The sequence below is a fragment of the Arachis hypogaea genome, chromosome 18 (genome assembly GCF_003086295.3).
Source record: "Arachis hypogaea cultivar Tifrunner chromosome 18, arahy.Tifrunner.gnm2.J5K5, whole genome shotgun sequence".
NCBI classification, from domain to species: Eukaryota; Viridiplantae; Streptophyta; class Magnoliopsida; order Fabales; family Fabaceae; genus Arachis; species Arachis hypogaea.
The window spans coordinates 41793562-41817062 of NC_092053.1; the positions used below are offsets into that span (position 1 = coordinate 41793562).

Below are 23501 nucleotides of genomic sequence, written 5' to 3' on the forward strand. Positions count from 1 at the left end.
AGGTTGAGAGCTGAGATCCAAACTTTCAGGCAACAAGATGGTGAGACTCTTTATGAAGCATGGGAGAGGTTTAAGGATCTGACAAGGAGGTGTCCACCAGATATGTTCAACGAATGGGTGCAGCTGCATATCTTTTATGAAGGCCTGTCATATGAATCAAAGAAGGCAGTAGACCATTCATCCAGAGGATCTTTGAACAAGAAGAAGACCATTGAAGAAGCCATAGATGTCATTGAAACGTAGCAGAGAATGACTATTTCTATGCTTCTGAAAGAGGCAACAATAGAGGAGTGATGGAGCTAAACAATGTGGATGCACTGCTGGCCCAGAACAAGCTCATTACCAAGCAGCTGGCTGACCTCACTAAGAAGATGGAGAGGAACCAAGTAGCAGCAATTACCACCTCATTAGCAACCCAAGAGGGGGTGAATGTAGAGGCAGAAAGTGAGCAGGAGCAAGCTAACTACATTGGAAACTCACCTAGGCAAGCATATGATCCATACTCCAAAACCTACAATCCTGGTTGGAGGAACCACCCAAACTTTGGGTGGGGAAAAATCAACAAGACCAAGGCCTAGATCAAAGACGTCCAAATCCCAGCAACATAGCTCACCAACATGCCACACCTAGACCATATTAGCACTCACATAACAACCCCTCTCAACACCTTTACCAAGGTCAAACTAACCATTCTCATCCCTCCAATCTCAACTCACCATCACCTTCTGATGACAAGCTCTCAAGGATTGAGAACTTACTTGAAGGCATATGCAAAGAGATTCAAGACAACAAGGTGTTCAAGGAAGAAGTACTAGCTAACTTTAAGAACCAGGGAGACACCATCAAGAGGTTGGAATCTCATGTGGGGTATCTATCTGAGCAGATTCTCAAACCTACATATGGATTTCCAAGTGACACAGAGAAAAATTCGAGAGGTGAAACAAAGAAAGTGAGATGGGAAGATTGCAAGATGGTTACTACAAGTGACCAGGAGAGTAAGGACGAGCCAAACAAGCCATCAGAACAACCTGGAGATACCCCAGCAGAGAAGAAGGAAGAAGATCACCAAGAACCAAAAGTCTCACAACAGGAGCTGCTGAGACTTTATGCACCCTTCCCCTAATTACTCCATGGTGCTGTAGAAAAGAGAATATACTCAAGGTTTCTTGATTTGTTTGCATCCCTCCATGTAAACATACCATTCATTAAGACCCTCCAATAAATGCCTGCATACATCAAGTATATGAAGGAGCTGCTTCCTAGGAAAAGCTCACTCAAGGGAGGCCAAACTATAGTGATGAATAAGGAGTGCAGTGCTCTCATTTAACCAGAGTTGCCTACAAAAAGAAAGGACCCAGGGAGTTTCTACATTCCCTGTGCCATAGGAGAAACAATGTTTGATTAAGGACTTTGCGATTTGGGAGCAAGCATCAACTTAATGCCCTTATTCCTTATGAAGAGGCTGCAGATCAATGAGATAATGCCCACAGATGTAGTCATCAGGGTGGCTGACAAAACTCAAAAACAAGCAATAGGAGTGGTGGAAAACGTGCTAGTAAAGGTTGGAAAATACTTCCTCCCAACAGACTTTGTCATATTGGACATGGAAGAGAGCCACACTCACCCAATCATATTGGGGAGACCATTTCTAGCTACGGCCAGAGCACTCATAGATGTGGAGCGAGGGGAACTCATTCTGAGAATCCATGATGAGCAGCTCACCTTCAATGTTTTCAAACACTCACAAGAAACAGATCAAGAGAACAATGAACCAAGGAAAGATCACAGTGAGATACTGAAGGAAGAGACAAGCACTGAAGCACAACCAGCACATATGGGAATCCCATTGATTGATGAACAAGGCAAACAACAATTGCCACAGCTCAAAGAAAATCATGAGGAACCTAAACCACCAGAGTCATGTGAGACCAGCAACAACATTTTCTTAGAGGAGGAGGTCACAAAGAGCAAGACAACATCACAAGGAACAAAGAAGAAGGTGCCAAGGAGGTGGAGGAACAAGAAGATCCCTACCGACGAATTCTCTCTAGGGGATAAAGTGATCTCAGCTTACTTCCCAAATATCCCCCCTGATCTCCCCACTATCCCATCTCAGTTACCTAAAGTCTTCACCATCAACAGAGTTCTCTCCTTAGAACATGTAGAGCTCATTGATACAGCCAATGGATATAGGTCTACTGCCAGAGGAGAAGACTTGAAGCATTATCAAACTCCCTGATAAAGGAAAAACGTCAAGCTAGTGACGCTAAAGAAGCGCTTCATGGAAGGCAACCCATGTTTTATATGCTTTTAAAATAGTGAATAATTCAATATTCATGAATTCCAAACCAACCTTGACAAGCACTTAGTGAAATCCTTATTATGCAGTATATAGTGAAGAACAAGTTTGGTGTTCAAAGCATGCCAAGAGAGCATGAATGCAACTCAGATCATGCTATTCTTGGAGCCTTGAACAGAACCTTTTCATCACATTGCTACAAACTAAGTTCGGTGTCACCCAAGGTGCCACCAATGTACATATAAGGATATCCAGTTAGTTAGTTAGTTGGTGTTCATGAATAAGCAATCTAATGGGTTTTCTTTATTAGTCTTGCCAAAAAGTTTAGCTTTTTCAATAATGTTAATGTTTTTTTTTATTTTGTTTTATAGGAAAAAGGAAAGGAGCATTGAAGGGGATTGATTAGACAATTAATGAGGAGGGTTCGGACACCACAAAAGAAGGGTACTACACACGTGCCTCAAGGGGGAATGCTTGGGAAATGTTGCCATACAACATTGAAAAGAATGAAGATCCTTGAAGACCGAACAAACACCTTCATAAAATTGATGATCCTTGTCCTTTCTCCATGCTAAACCCCATCCGTCCATCTCACACTCACATCATCTATCCAAACCCTTCATTTACCCACCACCTCCCTATATAAGTAGTTCTCCCTCCATAACACTTTCACATTCCAAAACTTCCAGCTTAACATCCCCCTCTTCGGAACCAAACCATTCTTACCCCATTAAAAACACTTCCCCTCACTCCCTTCGTGCTAAACAACCAAAAGTCTCCACACCCTTACCACCCTCACACATTAACTCCCACTCATGGCATCCTCGAGCTCTAAAAGAAGAAAGGGAAAGGAAATATGGAGCAACACCCGTATGATGAAAAGAAATTTAGAAGCTTTCACCATGCGTTGCAGTACGGGTGGATGGTTGATAAGGAAATCATCTATGAACTCGGCTTTCAAGTCAGAAAAACTGAGTGCCCAGAAATCACAAAGAAGGTAGAAATGAGAAGATGGGAGCTCCTCACTGATCCGGTTGTTAAGGTAAATACAAATCTTATAAGAGAGTTCTATGTAAATGCGGTCCGATATGATAAGGCAGATGAGTCCTATACAAGCTTTGTGAGAGGAAAGACTGTGGATTTCAGTCCCATGAGTGTCATGAGGGCATTAAAGCTACGGTCCATACCGTTTAAAGAGGAGAGTTATCATTCAAGAATGGACAACAGCCCTAATTATGACCAGATTGTGCAAGATATTTGTATACTAGGAGCTGACTGGGAAAGATATGCGGATAGGAGACCAAGGTTCATCAAGAGAAGAGACCTCACTCCGGAAGCAAAGGGGTGGTTCAAAATTGTAAGGAGATCCATCCTCCCAGCAGGGAACAACTCGGAGGTGAATCTCAAGAGAGCCACAATGGTGCACTGTATACTCAAAAGAGGAGAGATCAAGGTTCATGAACTCATAGCCGCAGGCATTAGAAAGATGGCAGAGAAAAGTGACTCAAGAGGAAAGTTAGGTTACCCCAGCACTATTTACCGACTATGCAACAAAGCTGGGATGGTGTTTGAAGATGAGGACCCCGTGTGGATAAAAGAGGGCATTCCAATAACCCCAGCACTTTGGATATGCACCAACTACAGGAAGCCATTGATGGCCTATCTAGACAATATTTGGAAAGCCAAGGAGCACAGAAAGAGCTTCAACTGCAGATGATGGGGCAACAAGAGGAATCACTCTCAAGATGGATGACTCAACAAGGGGAGTGGCAAAAGCAAACGATGGAGCAGCAACTGAGTCAAGGACAACAATGGAATGAAACCTTCCACAGGATAGAACAAAGGCAAAATGAACAACAAGGATCCTTCCAGAAGCTAATTAACATCCAAGCACATCAAGGTGCACACATACATGAGATGCATCGAAAATAATTAGAACAAGCAGAACTATTGGACGAGCAAAGGGCATTCGCAGAAGGAGTTTACATGAGCGAGACTGGGCATCATATAAACACTCAAGCCAGGCTCGGATACTTAGTAGGACAGCTACCAATATTGCATCCAGGAATCGCAAGGTATGAAGAAGTGAAGGATGAATTAGCACGAGAAGAAAGACAAAGGGTGGAAGAGAGTCATGAATCAGTGAGGAAGGCACTTGAGGATTGGAAGCAAGCAAGACTGGCACGGATGCGAGGGAATGCAAGAGGACACAAAGAAGACAAACAAGAGGGAGAGCATGGGCATCCACATGAGTAAAAGATGGTGGAGTTCCTTCTTTGGTCCATCTTTTTCTATGCTTTAAATAAGGAAGATCTTGTATGAAATAGAACATGCTTCTATGAACATTTTTCAATTCTGTCTTTTAAGTTTTTCATTGCTTAGGTCTAGGATTGCTAGTCTAAATGTCACTGCTGCATCCTTACTTTGTTTAATTGTATGCTTGTCCTTTTTAATCAAATGAAAAGAGAATGAGTGTTGATGCACGGAAAACTTGTCTCATAACAAATTTCCTTCGGCAAGTGTACTGAATTTGTCGTCAAGTAAAAACTCACAATAGAGTGAGGTCGAATCCCACAGGGATTGATTGATCAAGCAACTTTAATTAGAAGAATGTTCTAGTTGAGCGAATCAGAATTTTGAGTTGAGAATTGCAGAAAATTAAATGGCGGGAAAGTAAATAACAGAAAAGTAAATGCTAGAAATAAGAGCTGAATGTAGATGACGGAAAGTAAATTGTAGAATCTTAAATGGGAATGGGGAAATTGCTCATAAAAGTAAATGACAGAAATTAAAGAGAATAGGTAAGATCAGAAATGGGGGGTTCATTGGGCTCAGGAGATGTTGCATTCTCCGGATCAATTTCATTTTCATCTCTTCCTCAATCAATGCACTCATTGATCTCCTTGGCAATCTTAAATGATCGAATTACAATTTCTTGTAATTCAATCTCTCAAATCTTGATCAATAGCCAATTCCTTGGTCAATTGCTCAAGAGAAGATGGTCACTGATTATACCACATGCATTTTCCAAATCAAGTGTTAAGAGGATTATAGTCACATATCCATCCAAACTCAATTCGGTCCAGCATGAGAAAGTATTTCTAGCATGATCTCTTCATTCCTCTTTCAAGGTTCAGAAGAGATCCAAGTTTGAATAGCTTCTTTTCCAAGATAACTACCCAATTGGATGAAGATCGAAAGCTTTCAAGTAAAATCAAGAGAAAAGATAGAAGAAGAATAATGAAAACTAGTATTGATCCATCAAATTACAACAGAGCTCCCTAACCTAATGAAAGGGGTTTAGTTGTTCATAGCTCTGGAAAATGAAAACAAAGATGGAGAATACATAATGAAAACTAGAAGTGCAGAGGAAGTAAATAGAGAGAGTAGTTCTATGCCCAGAGGCTCCCTATATTTTCCAACTCCCAATTTAATTCAAAGCTACTCCTATATATACTACTCTTCTGTTCTTCTAGTTTGCTCTTCAAGTCTTGGGTATGGGCCTTTGGATCTTGAGTTTGAAGCAGTTCTCTTCTTCATTGGGCTTGGCTTTACTTGCAGAGAGAAAGTGTGAAGTGGGCAGAGACTTTAGCTCAGGACGTTAGTGGTGTTAACGTTCAGTGAAAATAATATGGGTTCGAGAACGTTAGTGAGAATCACCTTTTTCACTAACGTCCCTCACCCAAGTAAGAGCCACGTTAACTTCAACGTTAGTGGCACAAACGTTGCCACTAACGTTGCCTCTATGCCCTTCGCACACATTACTGGGACTTACCTTTCCCAGTAACGTTGAGAAGTCTCCCCCTTCCTTACGTTAGAGTCCATGTTAACTTAGTTAACGTGGCTCTTTTAACGTAGGCTTGCCAACCTTCGAGAACGTTAGTGACACTTACCATTATCACTAACGTTCCAATGTGCCCCTATTTCTCACGTTAGAGTCCACGTTAACTAGGTTAACGTGGCTTCTAACGTGGCCATGCTAGCCATCTCCAACGTTAGTGACAAAGTTGAGTGTCACAAACGTTGGCTCATCATTCCCTTATCCACATTAGCTTCCACGTTAACTAGTTAACGTAGGAGTTAACGTGGCTCATAGTGGCTTGTGTGGGCTAATTCCAACGTTAGTGACAATGTTGGGTGTCACTAACGTTGGTGATCACCTCCCTTCTTCACGTTAACTTCCACGTTAACTAAGTTAACGTGGGAGTTAACGTGGCTTATTGGGGCTTGTGTGGGTTCCTTCCAATGTTAGTGTCAATGTTTGGTGTCACTAATGTTGTCGACCACTTTGTCTCCTCACGTTAGCTTCCACGTTAACTAGGTTAACGTGGAAGTTACTGTGGCTTATTGTGACTTGGCCAACGTTAGTGACAAAGTTGAATGTCACTAACGTTGGCTTCCCCTTTACTTCTTAACGTTAGAGGCCACGTTAACTAAGTTAACGTGGCAACTAACGTGGCCACTTATGAGCTTGGGCCAACGTTAGTGATAATGTTAAATGTCACTAACGTTGGCTATCCATTTCCTTTCTTCCACGTTAGAGTTCACGTTAACTTAGTTAACGTGACTCTTAACGTGGTCAATGATGGCTTCGAGAGCGTTATTGGCAATTACTTTTCTCTTTAACTTTGCAAGTTACTCCCATTCCACGTTAGTGTTAACGTTAGTGTAACTAACGTAGCCACTAATGTGGTTCTTCTTTGCTTCCTTTGTCCTAAAATCAAGCAATAAAGTGCATCAAAGTTCTAGTCCAAGTCATGGGAAATGCAATATCCAATTTGTCCTTAAATTCATGCAAAATCCTCATGAAATCATGTAAAGTTCACAATGTATGCTTGAATCAAGATGCAAGTGAATATCTACCCAAAACGAGCTTATTTCCTAAGGAAATGCATGAAACTACCCTAAAAATAGTAAAGAAAAGGTCAGTGAAACTGGCCAAAATGCCCTGGCATCACAACACCAAACTTAAAGCTTGCTTGTCCCTAAGCAAGTACTGGAACAAGAGAATGATGAATGGAATGCCAAGAGAAATGAGTCATTCTTGTGGAAGCCATGTTCCTGGTTTTATGGTGGTTTCATGCATAGCAACTTAGGTTCATTCCTGGCTTTCAGATCTTTATCATGTCCTAGAATACTCATTATGATTGCATCCCATGAGACTTTTATTCATTGATCCTTTTGTTGTTATTTCAGGGCTTATTTTTGTTCTTAAGCTAAGTGCTCTGTAAGGGGGCAACTCTTTAAAATAAGCTTTCAGCCAACACTCCTGAACCAGTTGGTTCAAGGTGCTAGGTGTTGAAGCACCCCTAAGGACTTACTTGCTTAAGTCTCTCCCCCATACATACACACCACAGGCACATAGTTTATTTATTTTCTTTTCTTGAGACCTTGGTGTCCAGCACCTCTTTGGGTTACTAAATGCTCTGTATTGAGGGTTACTCTTGATAGTGGACTTTCAGCTGATAATTCCGAGTTAGTTAACCCAAGTTACCAAGTGATAAGGCACCCCTAAGAGCTTATTCATCCAAGTAGATCCCTCACATAGGAGCACCACAGACACATGCCTTAAGATTAAAAACCATTGGTGCCTAGCCTTATTGCTTGTTCTTTTTCTTTTATTCCTCAACTTTGATTGTTCTTTCCCTTTTTCTTATTAGGATCTTCTTATTTAGCTAGTCTCATGGGGTGTGTGTCAAGCATAGTATTCATGACAGATAGTTGTCCTCCCACCTTGTGGTTGAACCAACTTAGCTAACTTATGACTATACCATAAACTCATGAACTTATTCCATAGTATGAACTCCTCTCTGGTCTTTAAAAATACTCATTCTCTTTTCATTTGATTTAAAGGGACAAACATACAAGTAAGCAAAGTAAGGGTACAGTGACATAAAGACCAGCAAGCATAGACCTCTTCAACTCAAAACTTAAAAGATAAAAATAAAGAAAAAGTTCAAACTATTATGGAAGCATGTTCTATTTCATACAAGACCTTCCTTATTCAAAGCATAGAAAAAGATGGACCAAAGAAGGGACTCCACGACCTTTTACTCATGTGGTTGCCCATGCTCTCATCCTTGCTTGTCCTCCTTGTATCCCTCTTGAGTGCTCGTACTCCCACTCCCTTTGCTTTTTCCAATCAGCTTCTTCCAGAAACCACCATCTTCCATCTTCTTCTTGAGTGTTTCCTTCTGCTGTTTCACCTTCCTCTCTTCTTGTTCTACAAAATCTTTTTGGACCTCATCATATGTAGGGATGGCATAGTGTAGATGATGCATATTACTGGATATGTAGTTCAACTTGGCTTGAGTGTTTACGTTGAACTCCTCCCTATGTAGTTGCCGTCCTTCATTAAGTACAGTGAACTCATTGAATGCTTTCATCTGAGCTATTTACCGCTGATTGAGTTCCTGCAAATGCTTATCTTGACGTTCTTGCCTCTCAGTAACTTGGTGGATGGCTTGAGAGAGCTGGGAGTATTGTTCCTGTTGCTGCTCTATTTGTTGTTTCTGCCACTCTTCTTGTTGGCTCATCCAGTTGGACTGAAGGTTTAGTATTTGCTTTTGTCCTTTCATATGTCTCATCCCTAAATCTTCAATGGCTTTTAGAAGGTGATTCATATTCAAGTTGGCTGGGTAAGGATGCTCTTCTTGTTGATATTCTTCCTGATGGGACTCCTCTTGGTGAGCTCCTTCTTTTGCTTTTAGTTTCCCTATTTGTGGCCTTCTTTGTTGCTAAGCAGGTGTAGTATAGACCATACGCTGGATTGTCATTAGCCTCCCAGAGTTCATCCAGTCTGGATTGCTATCTTCAAAGACCACCTTGGCCTCTTTGCATAATCTGAAAATGGTGCTGGGGTAACAAAGTCTGGCACCTGATTCAAGCTTCTCAGCTGAATCTTGAATTTCTTCAGCTATAAGTTCATGCACATTGATTTCTCCACCTTGTACTAGGCAATGTACCATAGTTGCTCGATTAATATTGACCTCTAAATTATTTGCATCCGGGAGGATAGACCTCCTCACGAGTTCAAACCACCCCTTGGCTTCCGAGCTAAGGTCTCCTCTTTTGATGAACCGGGATCTCCCATCTCCATACCTCTCCCAGTCAACTGCTATAACACAGATGTCAGTCACGATCTCAGTGAGCTCATCATTTTCTTGGCTTTTACTTATCCTTGCATGATAACTGGGCTCATCAAAATGTGGTGATTTCAGGTGAAGAGCTCTTGTTATAGCATTTGGGCTGAAGTCCACCTCCTTTCCTCTTACATAACTTTTGAAGGTTGGGGCCCTGGTTTTGTCTTCTCTCACTACATTTGCGTAGAACTCTTTGATGAGGTTTCCATTGATCTTCTCCTCTGGATTAGTGAGCCTTTGCCACCCTCTTTTTTTAATTTTTTCCCGAATCTGTGGGCATTCGTCTTTATTGAATTGGAAGGTTAACTTGGGCAATATCTTTTTGAGCTTGATCCGCTCAAATTCTCGTTCATGGAAGGCAGTTTTGAATCTCTTCTCATCGAAAGGAATGCTCTCCATTGGTTCCTTCTTTTTTTGCCTCTTGGAGCTTGATGATGCCATGAATTTGAGTTGCTGTGTGAGGGGATTTGAAGGTAAGGATGGATGAAGAATTTGGTTGGTTAGGATGAGGTGTGATGAAGAGGTTTTGGACGCCGAAAGTGTGAAATGGAGAGTGGGAATTTGAGTGTGAGGGGTAAGTATGCACTAGGACTCACTTATATATGGAGATTGTGAGTGAATGGAGGGTGTGGATTGAGGGAATTGTTGTTTGATGGACGGTTGGGGTTGTGCATGGGGAAAGGACAGGATCATCATTTTATGAGAGATATTGATTCGGTCTTCAAGAGTCTCCTTTCTTCAATGTTGCATGGCAACATTTCCCAATGCATTCCTTCTTGAGACAAGTGTGTAGTCCCTCTTCATGAAGTGGCCGAACCCTTCTCATTTAGTTGTCCAATCAATCTCCTTCAATGTTCCTCTCCTTTTCCTAAAAAGATAAAAGAAGAAAAGGAAGAATTAATCATCATAAAAAACAATTTAAACTTTTCGGCTAGAATAATAAAAAGAAGAAAAGATTTTGTTTATTCATGAACTCCAACTAACTAACTAACTGTGTATCCTTATATGCACATTGGTGGCACCATGGGGTGACACCAAACTTAGTCTGGAGCACTGTGATGAAAAGTTCTGGTCAAAGCTCCAAGACTAGCATGCTCTCAGTTGCATTCATGCTTTCTTGGCACGCTTTGAACACCAAACTTGTTCTTCACTATATACTGCAATATAAGGATTTCACCAAGTGTTTGTCAAGTTTGGGTTGGAATTCATGAATATTGACTTATTCACTAGTAAAAGCTAATAAAACATGGGTTGCCTCCTATGAAGCGCTTCTTTAGCGTCACTAGCTTGACGTTTCTCCTTCATCAGGGAGGTTGATAATGCTTCAAGTCCTCCCCTCTTGCCTTGGACTTATATCCATTGGTTGTATCAATGATCTCTACATGTTCCAAGGAGAGAACTCTGTTGATAGTGAAGACCTTAGGTAACTGAGATGGTACAGTGGGGAGATTAGGGGGATATCTGGGAAGTAAGCTGAGATCACTTTATCTCCTGGAGAGAAGTCTTCTATAGGGATCTTCTTGTTCCTCCACCCCCTTGGTACCTTCTTCTTTGTCCCTTTTGATGTTGCCTTGCTCTTGGTGACTTCTTCTTCTAAGGAAATTTTGTTGTTGTCTTCACATGTCTCTGGTGGTTTAGGTTCCTCCAGCTTTTCCTTGAGTTGTGACAACTGGTTATTTCCTTGTTCATCAACCAAGGGCTTTCCCAGATGGGCTGGTTGTGCTTCAGTGCTTGCTTCCTCTGTCAGCATCTCATTATGATCTTTGCTTGATTCTTTGTTTTCTTGGTCTGCTTCTTGCGAGAGTTTGAAGACATTAAAGCTGAGTCGTTCATCATGGATCTTCAATATTAGCTCCCCTCGCTCCACATCTATGAGTGCTCTGGCTGTAGCTAGGAATGGTCTTCCCAATATGATTGGGTGAGTGTGACTCTCTTCCATGTCCAAGATGACAAAATCTGTGGGAAGAAAGTATTTCCCAACCTTTAACAACACGTTTTCCACCACCCCTATTGCTTGTTTTTGAGTTTTGTCAGCCAGCCTGATGACTACATCTGTGGGCAATATCTCATTGATCTGCAGCCTCTTCACCAGGGATAAGGGCATTAAGTTAATGCTTGCTCCCAAATCGCAGAGTGCTCTATCAAACATTGTTTTCCCTATGGCACAGGGGACATGAAAACTCCCTGGATCTTTTCTTTTCGTAGGCAACTGTGGTTGAATGAGGGCACTGCACTCCTTGTTCATCACTATAGTTTGGCCTCCCTTGAGTGAGCTTTTCCTGGGAAGCAGCTCCTTCATATACTTGATGTATGCGGGCATTTGTTGAATAGTCTTGATGAATGGTATGTTGACATGCAGAGATGCAAACAAATCTAGAAACCTTGAGTATATTCTCTTCTCCACAGCACCATTGAGCAGTTGGGGAAAAGGTGCATAGAGTCTCAGCACCTCCTGTTGTGAGATTTCTGGTTCTTGATGATCTTTTTCCTTCTTCTCTACTGAAGTATCTTCAGGTTGTTCTGACAGCTTGCTTGGCTTGTCCTCAGTCTCCTTATCACTTATAGTGACCATCTTGCAATCTTCCCATCTTACTTTCTTTGTTTCACCTCTCAGATTCTTCTCTGTGTCACTTGGGAATCCATCTGTGGGTTTGGAAATTTGCTCAGAGAGATACCCCACATGAGATTCCAACCTCTTGATTGTGTCTCCCTGGTTCTTGAAACTGGCTCGCACTTCCTCCTTGAACACCTTGTTGTCTTGAATCTCCTTGCCTATGCCTTCAAGTAGATTCTCAATCCTTGAGAGTCTGTCATCAAATGATTGTAGATCATGATTAGAAGTGGAAGGATGAGGTAAGTTATTTTAGTTTTGATGTAGATGTGGAGAGGTGTTGTTAATGGGGGTGTTGATATGGTCTAGATGTGAAGTGTTGGTGGCTTGCATTGTTGGGATTTGGGCGTCTTTGATCAAGGCTTTGGTCTTGTTGATTTCCCCACCCAAAGTTTGGGTGATTCCTCCATCCAGGGTTGTAGGTCTTGGAGTATGGATCATGGTTTTGCCTAGGTGAATTCCCAATGTAGTTGGCTTGCTCCTGACTTCCCTCAGCTTCTTCATTCACTCCTTCTTGGGTTGTTGATGAAGTGGAGATTGCTGCTACTTGGTTCCTCTCCATCTTCTTGGTGAGGTCAGCCAGCTGCTGGGTAATGAGCTTGTTTTGGGCCAGCAGAGCATCTACATTGCTTAGCTCCATTATTCCTCTTGTGTTCCCTCTTTCGGAAGCATAGAAGTAGTCATTCTCTGCTACAGTTTCAATGACATCTATGGCCTCCTCAATGGTCTTCTTCTTGTTCAAAGATCCTCCGGATGAATGGTCTATGGCCTTCTTTGACTCATAAGAGAGCCCTTCATAGAAAATGTGCAGCTGCACCCATTCATTGAACATATCTGGTGGGCACCTCCTTGTTAGGTCTTTAAACCTCTCCCATGCTTCATATAGAGTCTCACCATCTTGTTGCCTGAAAGTTTGGACCTCAGCTCTCAGCCTATTGATTCGTTGAGGGGGGTAAAATCTTGCTAAGAATTTGTTCACCACATCTTCCCAAGTTGTCAAGCTCTCCTTTGGGAAAGACTCCAGCCACTTGGCTGCCTTATCCTTGAGTGAGAATAGAAATAAGAGCAGTCTATAGGCGTCAGGATGAACACCATTAGACTTCACTGTGTCACATATTCTCAGGAAGGTGGTTAGATGTTGATTGGGGTCTTCTTGGACACTTCCTCTGAACGAACAGTTGTTCTGAACAAGGGTGATGAGCTGTGGTTTTAGTTCAAAATTGTTGGCGTGGATGGTTGGCTTTTGAATGCTACTTCCACAGTTTCCTGGGTTTGGATTGATGTAAGAGCCTAGAACTCTTCTATCCTCCCCAGCATGATTTGCTCGACCTCTTCCGCCATGGTTGTAAGCTTCTTCTGCATGATGGTTTTCCATGTTTTCTTCCATGTTTGGTTCAAAGTATTCCTCAAAGTGTTCCCCCTCTTCTTCAGCACCAACTACACGTTTTTCTCTGGCCTCCCTCCTTAGTCTAAGGAAGGTTCTCCCAGGTTCAGAATCAAAGGAAGTTGAAGCCCCGCTTCTTCTCCCTGTCATACAACCAACAAGTACAAGCAAAGAGAATAGGTGCAGAAAGTATATCTGTCAGAATTACTGTTAGTGTGAGTGATGTAATATATCAAACAGTTAGTGGGTTAGTGATGCATGGAAAACTTGTCTCGCAACAAATTTCCTTCAAGTAAAAGAAGAAATGTTCTAGTTGATTGATTGTCGTCAAGTAAAAACTCACAATAGAGTGAGGTCGAATCCCACAAGGATTGATTGATCAAGCAACTTTAATTAGAGGAATGTTCTAGTTGAGCAAATCTAGGATTTGAGTTTAGAATTGCAAAAAATAAAATAGCGAGAAGGTAAATGACAGAAAAAGTAAATGCTAAAATTAAAGAACTGAAAGTAAATGACTGAAGTAAATTGTAGAATTATAAATGGGAATGGGGGAATTGCTCATAAAAGTAAGTGACAGAAAATAAAGAGAATGGGTAAGATCAGAAATGGGGAGTTCATTGGGCTCAGGAGATGTTGCATTTTCCGGATCAATTTCATTTTCATCTCTTCCTCAATCAATGCATTCATTGATCTCCTTAGCAATCTTAAGTGATTGAATTACAATTTCTTGTAATTCAATCTCTCAAATCTTGATCAATAGTCAATTCCTTGGTCAATTGCTCATGAGAAGAGATGAAGTATGGTCACTGATTATACCACATGCATTTCCCAAATCAAGTGTTGAGAGGATTATAGTCACATATCCATCCAAACCCAATTTGGTCCAGCATGAGAAAGCATTTCTAGCTTGATCTCTTCATTCCTCTTTCAAGGTTCAGAAGAGATCCAAGTATGAATAGCTTCTTTTCCAAGATAACTACCCAATTGGATGAAGATCGAAAGCTTTCAAGTAAAATCAAGAGAAAAGATAGAAGAAAAATAATGAAAACTAGTATTGATCCATCAAATTATAACAGAGCTCCCTAACCCAATGAAAGGGGTTTAGTTGTTCATAGCTCTAGAAAATGAAAACAAAGATGGAGAATACATAATGAAACTAGAAGTACAGAGAAAGTAAAAATATAGAGAGTAATTCTATGCCCAGAGGCTCCCTATATTTTCCAACTGCCTATTAATTGAAAGCTACTCCTATATATATTACTCTTCTACTCTTCTAGTTGGTTCTTCAAGTCTTGGGTCTGGGCCTTTGGATCTTGAGTTTGGAGCAGTTATCTTCTTCATTGGGCTTGGCTCTACTTGCAGAGAGAAATTGTGAAGTGGGCAGAGACTTTTGCTCAGGACGTTAGTGGTGTTAACGTTCAGTGAAAATATGGGTTCGAGAACGTTAGTGACACTCAACTTTTTCACTAACGTTCCTTACCCAAGTAAGAGCCACGTTAACATCAACGTTAGTGGCACAAACGTTGCCACTAACGTTGCCTTTTTGTCCTTCGCGCACGTTATTGGGACTCAACTTTCCCAATAACGTTGAGAAGTCTCCCCCTTCCCAACGTTAGAGTCCACGTTAACTTAGTTAACGTGGCTCTTTTAACATAGGCTTTCCAACCTTCGAGAACGTTAGTGACACTTAACATTGTCACTAACGATCCAATGTGCCCCTTAGCTCCCACGTTAGAGTCCACGTTAACTAGGTTAACGTGGCTTCTAACGTGGCTTATGCTAGCCATCTCCAATGTTAGTGACAAAGTTGAGTGTCACTAACGTTGGTTCAACATTCCCTTATCCACGTTAGCTTCCACGTTAACTAAGTTAACGTGGGAGTTAACGTGGCTCATGGTGACATGTGTGGGCTCCTTCCAACGTTAGTGACAATGTTGGGTGTCACTAACATTGGCGTCACCTCCCTTTCTCACGTTAGCTTCCACGTTAACTAGGTTAACGTGGGAGTTAACGTGGCCTAGTGTGACTTGGCCAACGTTAGTGATAATGTTGAATGTCACTAACGTTGGCTTCCCCCCTTTCTTCTTAACGTTAGAGGTCACTTTAACTAAGTTAACGTGGACTCTAACGTGGCCACTTATAGCTTGGTCCAATGTTAGTGATAATGTTAAGTGTCACTAACGTTGGCTCCATTTCCTTTCTTCCACGTTAGAGTTCACGTTAACTTAGTTAACGTGACTCTTAACGTGGGCAATGATGGCTTCAAGAGCATTATTGGCAATTACTTATCTCATTAACTTTGTAAGTTACTCCCATTCCACGTTAGTGTAACTAACGTAGCCACTAATGTGGTTCTTCTTTGCTTCCTTTGTCCTGAAATCAAGCAATAAAGTACATCAAAGTTCTAGTCCAAGTCATGGGAAATGCAACATCAAATTTGTCCTTAAATTCATGCAAAATCCTCATGAAATCATGTAAATTGCACAATGCATGCTTGAATCAAGATGTAAGTGAATATCTACCCAAAACCAGCTTATTTCCTACGGAAATGCATGAAACTACCCTAAAAATAGTAAAGAAAAGGTCAGTGAAACTGGCCAAAATGCCCTGGCTTCAGTTAGTGAAATGAATGGTAAATAACAAAGAAAAAGTAGGGGGAAGGAAAAAAATTAACTAAAATAGAAAGTAAATGACTCAAACAGAAAATTAAATCAAACAAAAATAAAATGCTCAATCTAGTTATCCTCCAATTTAATCATTGTTGATGCACAATCAATCCCCGGCAATGGCGCCATAAACTTGATGCACGGAAAACTTGTCTCATAACAAATTTCCTTCGGCAAGTGTACCGAATTTGTCGTCAAGTAAAAACTCACAATAGAGTGAGGTCGAATCCCACAGGGATTGATTGATCAAGCAACTTTAATTAGAGGAATGTTCTAGTTGAGCGAATCAGAATTTTGAGTTGAGAATTGCAAAAAATTAAATGGCAGGAAAGTAAATAACAGAAAAGTAAATGCTAGAAATAAGAGCTGAATATAGATGACGGAAAGTAAATTACAGAATCTTAAATGGGAATGGGAAAATTGCTCATAAAAGTAAATGACAGAAATTAAAGAGAATGGGTAAGATCAGAAATGGGGGGTTCATTGGGCTCAGGAGATGTTGCATTCTCCGGATCAATTTCATTTTCATCTCTTCCTCAATCAATGCACTCATTGATCTCCTTGGCAATCTTAAGTGATCGAACTACAATTTCTTGTAATTCAATCTCTCAAATCTTGATCAATAGCCAATTCCTTGGTCAATTGCTCATGAGAAGAGATGAAGTATGGTCACCGATTATACCACATGCATTTCCCAAATCAAGTGTTGAGAGGATTATAGTCACATATCCATCCAAACTCAATTTGGTCCAGCATGAGAAAGCATTTCTAGCATGATCTCTTCATTCCTCTTTCAAGGTTCAGAAGAGATCCAAGTTTGAATAGCTTCTTTTCCAAGATAACTACCCAATTGGATGAAGATCGAAAGCTTTCAAGTAAAATCAAGAGAAAAGATAGAAGAATAATAATGAAAACAAGTATTGATCCATCAAATTACAACAGAGCTCCCTAACCCAATGAAAGGGGTTTAGTTGTTCATAGCTCTGGAAAATGAAAACAAAGATGGAGAATACATAATGAAAACTAGAAGTGCAGAGGAAGTAAATACAGAGAGTAGTTCTATGCCCAGAGGCTCCCTATATTTTCCAACTCCCAATTTAATTCAAAGATACTCCTATATATATTACTCTTATGTTCTTCTAGTTGGCTCTTCAAGTCTTGGGTATGGGCCTTTGGATCTTGAGTTTGAAGCAGTTCTCTTCTTCATTGGGTTTGGCTTTACTTGCAGAGAGAAAGTGTTAAGTGGGCAGATTTAGCTCAAGACGTTAGTGGTGTTAACGTTCAGTGAAAATATGGGTTCGAGAACGTTAGTGACAATCACCTTTTTCACTAACGTTCTTCACCCAAGTAAGAGCCACGTTAACTTCAATGTTAGTGGCACAAACGTTGCCACTAACGTTGCCTCTATGCCCTTCGCACACGTTACTGGGACTTACCTTTCCCAGTAACATTGAGAAGTCTCCCCCTTCCTTACGTTAGAGTCCACGTTAACTTAGTTAACGTGGCTCTTTTAACGTAGGCTTGCCAACCTTCGAGAATGTTAGTGACACTTACCATTGTCACTAACGTTCCAATGTACCCCTATTTCTCACGTTAGAGTCCACGTTAACCTCTAACGTGGCCATGCTAGCCATCTCCAACGTTAGTGACAAACTTTAGTGTCACTAACGTTGGCTCATCATTCCCTTATCCACGTTAGCTTCCACGTTAACTAAGTTAACATGGGAGTTAACGTGGCTCATAGTGGCTTGTGTGGGCTAATTCCAACGTTAATGACAATGTTGGGTGTCACTAACATTGGCGATCACCTCCCTTCTTCACGTTAACTTCCACGTTAACTAAGTTAACGTGGGAGTTAACGTGGCTTATTGGGGCTTGTGTGGGTTCCTTCCAACGTTAGTGACAATGTTTGGTGTCACTAACATTGTCGACCACTTTGTCTCCTCACGTTAACTTCCACGTTAACTAGGTTAACGTGGAAGTTAACGTGGCTTATTGTGACTTGGCCAACGTTAGTGACAAAGTTGAATGTCACTAACGTTGGCTTCCCCTTTACTTCTTAACGTTAGAGGCCATGTTAACTAAGTTAACGTGGCAACTAACGTGGCCACTTATGAGCTTGGTCCAACGTTAGTGATAATGTTAAGTGTCACTAACGTTGGCCCCATTTCCTTTCTTCCACGTTAGAGTTCACGTTAACTTAGTTAACATGACTCTTAACGTGGGCAATGATGGCTTCGAGAGCGTTATTGGTAATTACTTTTCTCATTAACTTTGTAAGTTACTCCCATTCCACGTTAGTGTAACTAACGTAGCCACTAATGTGGTTCTTCTTTGCTTCCTTTGTCTTGAAATCAAGCAATAAAGTGCATCAAAGTTCTAGTCCAAGTCATGGAAAATGCAACATCCAATTTGTCCTTAAATTCATGCAAAATCCTCATGAAATCATGTAAAGTACACAATGTATGCTTGAATCAAGATGTAAGTGAATATCTACCCAAAACGAGCTTATTTCCTAAGGAAATGCATGAAACTACCCTAAAAACAGTAAAGAAAAGGTCAGTGAAACTGGCCAAAATGCCCTGGCATCAAGTGTTTTATAAAAGACCAGAGTGGAGTTCATATTTTGGAGTAAGTTCCTAAGTTTGTGGTGTAGTCATAAGTTAGCTAAGTTGGTTCACCAACAAGGTGGAAAGACAGCTATCTGTCCTGAATCCTATGCTTTGAACACACCCCATGAGACTAACTAATTAACAAGATCCTAATAAAAAAAAGGGAAAGAAAAATGAAAGTGAAGAATAAAAGAAAAATAGCAAGAAAAGAGGCTAGGCACCAAGGGTTTGAGTCTTGAGGGATGTGTTTGTGGTGTTCTTGTACCAAGGATCTGCTTGGATTACTAAGCTCTCAGGGGTGCCTTATCACCTGGTAACTTGGGTTAACTAACCCGGGATTATCAGCTGAAAGTCTACTATCAAGAGCAATCTTTGCTACAGAACATTTAGTAGCCCAAAGAGGTGCTGGACACCATGACCTCAAGGAAAGAAAATAAACAAACCATGTGCTTTTGGTGTGTATGTATGGGGGAGAGAGACTTGAGGAAGTAAGCCCTTAGGGGTGTTTCAACACCTAGCACCTTGAACCAACTGGTTCGGGAGTGTTGGCTGAAAGCTTATTTTAAAGAGTTGCCCCCTTACAGAGCACTTAGCCTAAGAACACAAATAAGCCCTGAAATGACAACAAAGGGATCAATGAATAAAAGTCTCTTGGGATGCAATCAAGTGAGTATTCTAGGGCATGATAAAGGTCTGAAAGCTATGGAGGGAATGAACCTAAGTTGCTATGCAAGAAACCACCATAAAACCAGGGACATGATTTCCACAAGAATGACTCATTTCTCTTGGCATTCCATTCATCATTCTCTTGTTCCAGTACTTGCTTAGGGACAAGCAAGCTTTAAGTTTGGTGTTGTGATGCCAGGGCATCTTGGCCAGTTTCACTGACCTTTTCTTTACTGTTTTTAGGGTAGTTTCATGCATTTTCTTAGAAAATAAGCTAGTTTTGGGTAGATATTCACTTACATCTTGTTTCAAGCATACATTGTGCACTTTACAAGATTTCATGAGAATTTGCATGAATTATATGACAAATTGGATGATGCATGTCTCATGACTTGGATTAGAACTTTGATGCACTTTGCTGCTTGATTTCAGGACAAAGGAAGCAAAGAAGAACCACGTTAGCATTCACGTTAGTTCAACTAACGTGACCTCTAACGTGGAATGGGAGCTAGCTTGCAAAGTTAGTGAGAAAGGTAATCGCCAATAACACCCTCGAAGCCATCATAGTCCACGTTAAGAGTCACGTTAACTAATTTAACGTGAACTCTAACGTGGAAGAAGACAACAAGGCCAACGTTAGTGACACTCTCCTTTGTCACTAACGTTGGACCAAGCTCATAATTGGCCACGTTAGTTGCCATGTTAACTTAGTTAACGTGGACTCTAACATTAAGAAGTAAAAGAGAAGCCAACGTTAGTGACATTCACCTTTGTCACTAACGTTGGCCAAGCCTCCATGAGCCACGTTAACTCCCACGTTAACTTAGTTAACGTGGAAGCTAACGTGGAGAGAGCAATTGATCGCCAACGTTAGTGACACTTACCCTTGTCACTAACGTTGGGGTGAACCACTAAAAGCCACCATGAGCAACGTTAACTCCCACGTTAACTTAGTTAACGTGAAAGCTAACGTGGATAAAGAAATGATGAGCCAACGTTAGTGACACTCACCTTTGTCACTAACGTTGGAGATGGCTAGCATTACTACGTTAGAAGCCACGTTAACCTAGTTAACGTGGACTCTAACGTGGGAAATAGGGGCACATTAGAACGTTAGTGACAAAGGTAAATGTCACTAACGTTCTCGAAGGATTGGCATCACTACGTTAGAAGCCACGTTAACCTAGTTAACGTGGACTCTAACATAGGGAGAAGGGGTGACTCTCCACGTTATTGGGAAAGGTAAGTCCTAATAACGTGTGCGAAGGACCAAGAGGCAACGTTAGTGGTCACGTTAGTGCCACTAACGTTGAAGTTAACGTGATCATATTTGGGTTAGGAACGTTAGTGAAAAAGGTGATTGTCACTAACGTTCTCGAAGTCACACTTTCACTTAACGTTAACACCACTAACGTCCTGAGCCAAAGTCCCTGCCTACTTCACATTTCCTCTCTGCAAGCAAAGCTAAGCCCAATGAAGATGATAACTGATTCAAACTCAAGATCCAGAGGCCCATACCCAAGACTTAAAGAGCTAACTAGAAGATCAGAAGAGTAGTATATATAGGAGTAGCTTTGAATTAGATAGGGGGGTTGGATACTTTAGGAAGCCTTGGGCATAGAACTACTCTCTGTATTTACTTTCTCTGCACTTCTAGTTTTACTTTCATGATGTATTCTCCATCTTTGTCTTCATTTCCCAGAGCTATGAACAACTAAAGCCCTTTCATTGGGTTAGGGAGCTCTGTTGTAATTTGATGGATCAATGTTAGTTTTCATTCTTCTTCTTCTATCTTTTCTCTTGATTTTACTAGAAAGCTTTCGATCTTCATCCAATTGGATAGTTATCTTGGAAAAGAAGCTATTCATACTTGGATCTCTTCTGAACCTTGGAAGAGGAATGAAGAGATCATGCTAGAAATGCTTTCTCATGCTGGACCAAATTGGGTTTGGATGGATATGTGACTATAATCCTACCAACATTTGATTTGGGAATGCATGTGGTATAATCAGTGACCATACTTCATCTCTTCTCATGAGCAATTGACTAAGGAATTGGCTATTGATCAAGATTTGAGAGATTGAATTATAAGGAATTGGAATTCGATCACTTAAGATTGCCAAGGAGATCAATGAATGCATTGATTGAGGAAGAGATGAAAATGAACTTGATCCGGAGAATACAACATCTCCTGAGCTCAATGAACTCCCCACTTCTGATCTTACTCATTCTCTTTAATTTTTGCCATTTACTTTTATGAGCATTTCCCCCATTCCCTTTTAAGATTCTGCAATTTACTTTTCGCATTTACATTCAGCTCTTTATTTCTAGCGTTTACTTTTTCTGCTATTTACTTTCCCGCCATTTACTTTTCTGCAAATCTCAAATCAAATTCTGGTTTGCTCAACTAGAACATTCCTCTAATTAAAGTTGCTTGATCAATCAATCTCTGTGGGATTCGACCTCACTCTGTAGTGAGTTTTTACTTGACGATAATTCGGTACACTTGCCGAAGGAAATTTGTTACGAGACAAGTTTTCCGTGCATCACCCCATTACAACCTATGGGAAAGTGATGAGTATTTTGGTGAAAAATAAATTTCTCCCAAAACACACAAATCTAACTGGCAAGTGTACCGGGTCGTATCAAGTAATAAAAACTCACGGGAGTGAGGTCGATCCCACAAGGATTGAAGGATTGAGCAATTTTAGCTTAGTGGTTAATTTAGTCAAGCGAATTAAGATTTGGTTGAGTGTTTTGTGCTTTGCAGAAATTAAATTGCATGGAAGTAAAGAGAACAGGGAATTAAAGTGCTTAATCTTAAAGAACAAGAAATTAAATAGCAGAAACTTAGAATGCAAGAAATGTAAATTGCGGAATCTTAGAGTGCAAGAAATGTAAACGGCTGGAATTGTAAAGGGAATTGGGGATTGGATTTGCAGAATTTAAACAAGGAAAAGTAAATTGCATCAAGCAGAGAAGTAGAAGAAGGCTTGGGTTAGATTGGATCTTGAAGCAGAAAAGTAAACGAACATGAAAATAGTAAACAGAAAATGTAAAATTGGGAAATTAGATCTCAGGACCCAGAGACTAGAAAACCAAGTCTAGATCTCAACGCCTTCCTAGATCCAACAAGAAATTGAAATTGAAATTCAAAAAAAGTGGATGAAGAGCAATTAACAGAAATTGAAATTCAATCAAGCAGTAAATAAAGCAGTGAGATCCAAGGTTGAGATTGAAACAGAATTTCTTCAATTCTCCAACCCAAAATCCAAGACAACTGTAATTGAAATTAAACGCAATAAAACTGAGAGGAAGAGAAGTGAATTCTCCTTCCCCAAGACAAAGAAATTAAAGATCACTCAAAATCCAAAGCTCTCCGAAAACTATTATGAAAATTCCAAAAGAAAGCTCTCCGAAAACTTGAATTCTATCCTATTTATACACTTTCTTCAAATGATCTTCAAGCCTTGAGTTGGGCCTTTGCTCTTGGTGGAATTGGGTTGAAAGAGGCCTTGGTTGATTGCTCTTGAAGTTTGGAGAAGAACCAAAGTGAACCAATTAAACCGGATTGGAGTTTTGCAAAAGTTGGACCAAAAGTTTGAGCAAAAGTTAGGGGGCTAACTTTTGCCCAAACTTTTCATATCAGCAACTATATCCATCTGATACCAACGTTGGTGCCAAAGTTAGGGGTCTAACTTTGGCCCTAACGTTGGCCTTACCTTGTGCACTTGTGGCGCCAACGTTAGCCACCAAGTTAGGGGGCTAACGTTGGCACAAACTTTTGCTCCTCCCCTTGTGATTTTCATGTGCCAATGTTAGCTACCAAGTTAGGGGGCTAACGTTGGCGCAAACTTTTGGTGCCCAGGGAGGTTTTCTTCATGCCAACGTTAGCCTCAAAGTTAGGGGTCTAACGTTGGCGCAAACTTTTGGTGCCCAGGGGTGATTTTCATGTGCCAATGTTAGCCTCAAAGTTAGGGGCTAACGTTGGCGCAAACTTTTGGTACCCAGGGAGTGATTTTCAAGGTCCAACGTTAGCCCAAAAGTTAGGGGCTAACGTTGGGGCTAACTTTTCAACCAAAAGTTTGTGCAAAAGTTTGATGCTAACTTTAGGTCCAGCT

At 40.8% G+C, this 23501-nt stretch overlaps 2 non-coding genes across 2 annotated transcripts; one reads left to right on the forward strand and one right to left on the reverse strand.

Moving 5' to 3' along the window:
- On the reverse strand, positions 1 to 107 carry LOC112773500 (small nucleolar RNA R71). Its single transcript, XR_003188047.1, has one exon. It is a non-coding gene; the product is annotated as a small nucleolar RNA R71 (small nucleolar RNA).
- Positions 108 to 12879: 12772 nt separating this feature from the next.
- On the forward strand, positions 12880 to 12986 carry LOC112774275 (small nucleolar RNA R71). Its single transcript, XR_003188770.1, has one exon. It is a non-coding gene; the product is annotated as a small nucleolar RNA R71 (small nucleolar RNA).
- The last annotated feature ends 10515 nt before the right edge of the window (positions 12987 to 23501 follow it).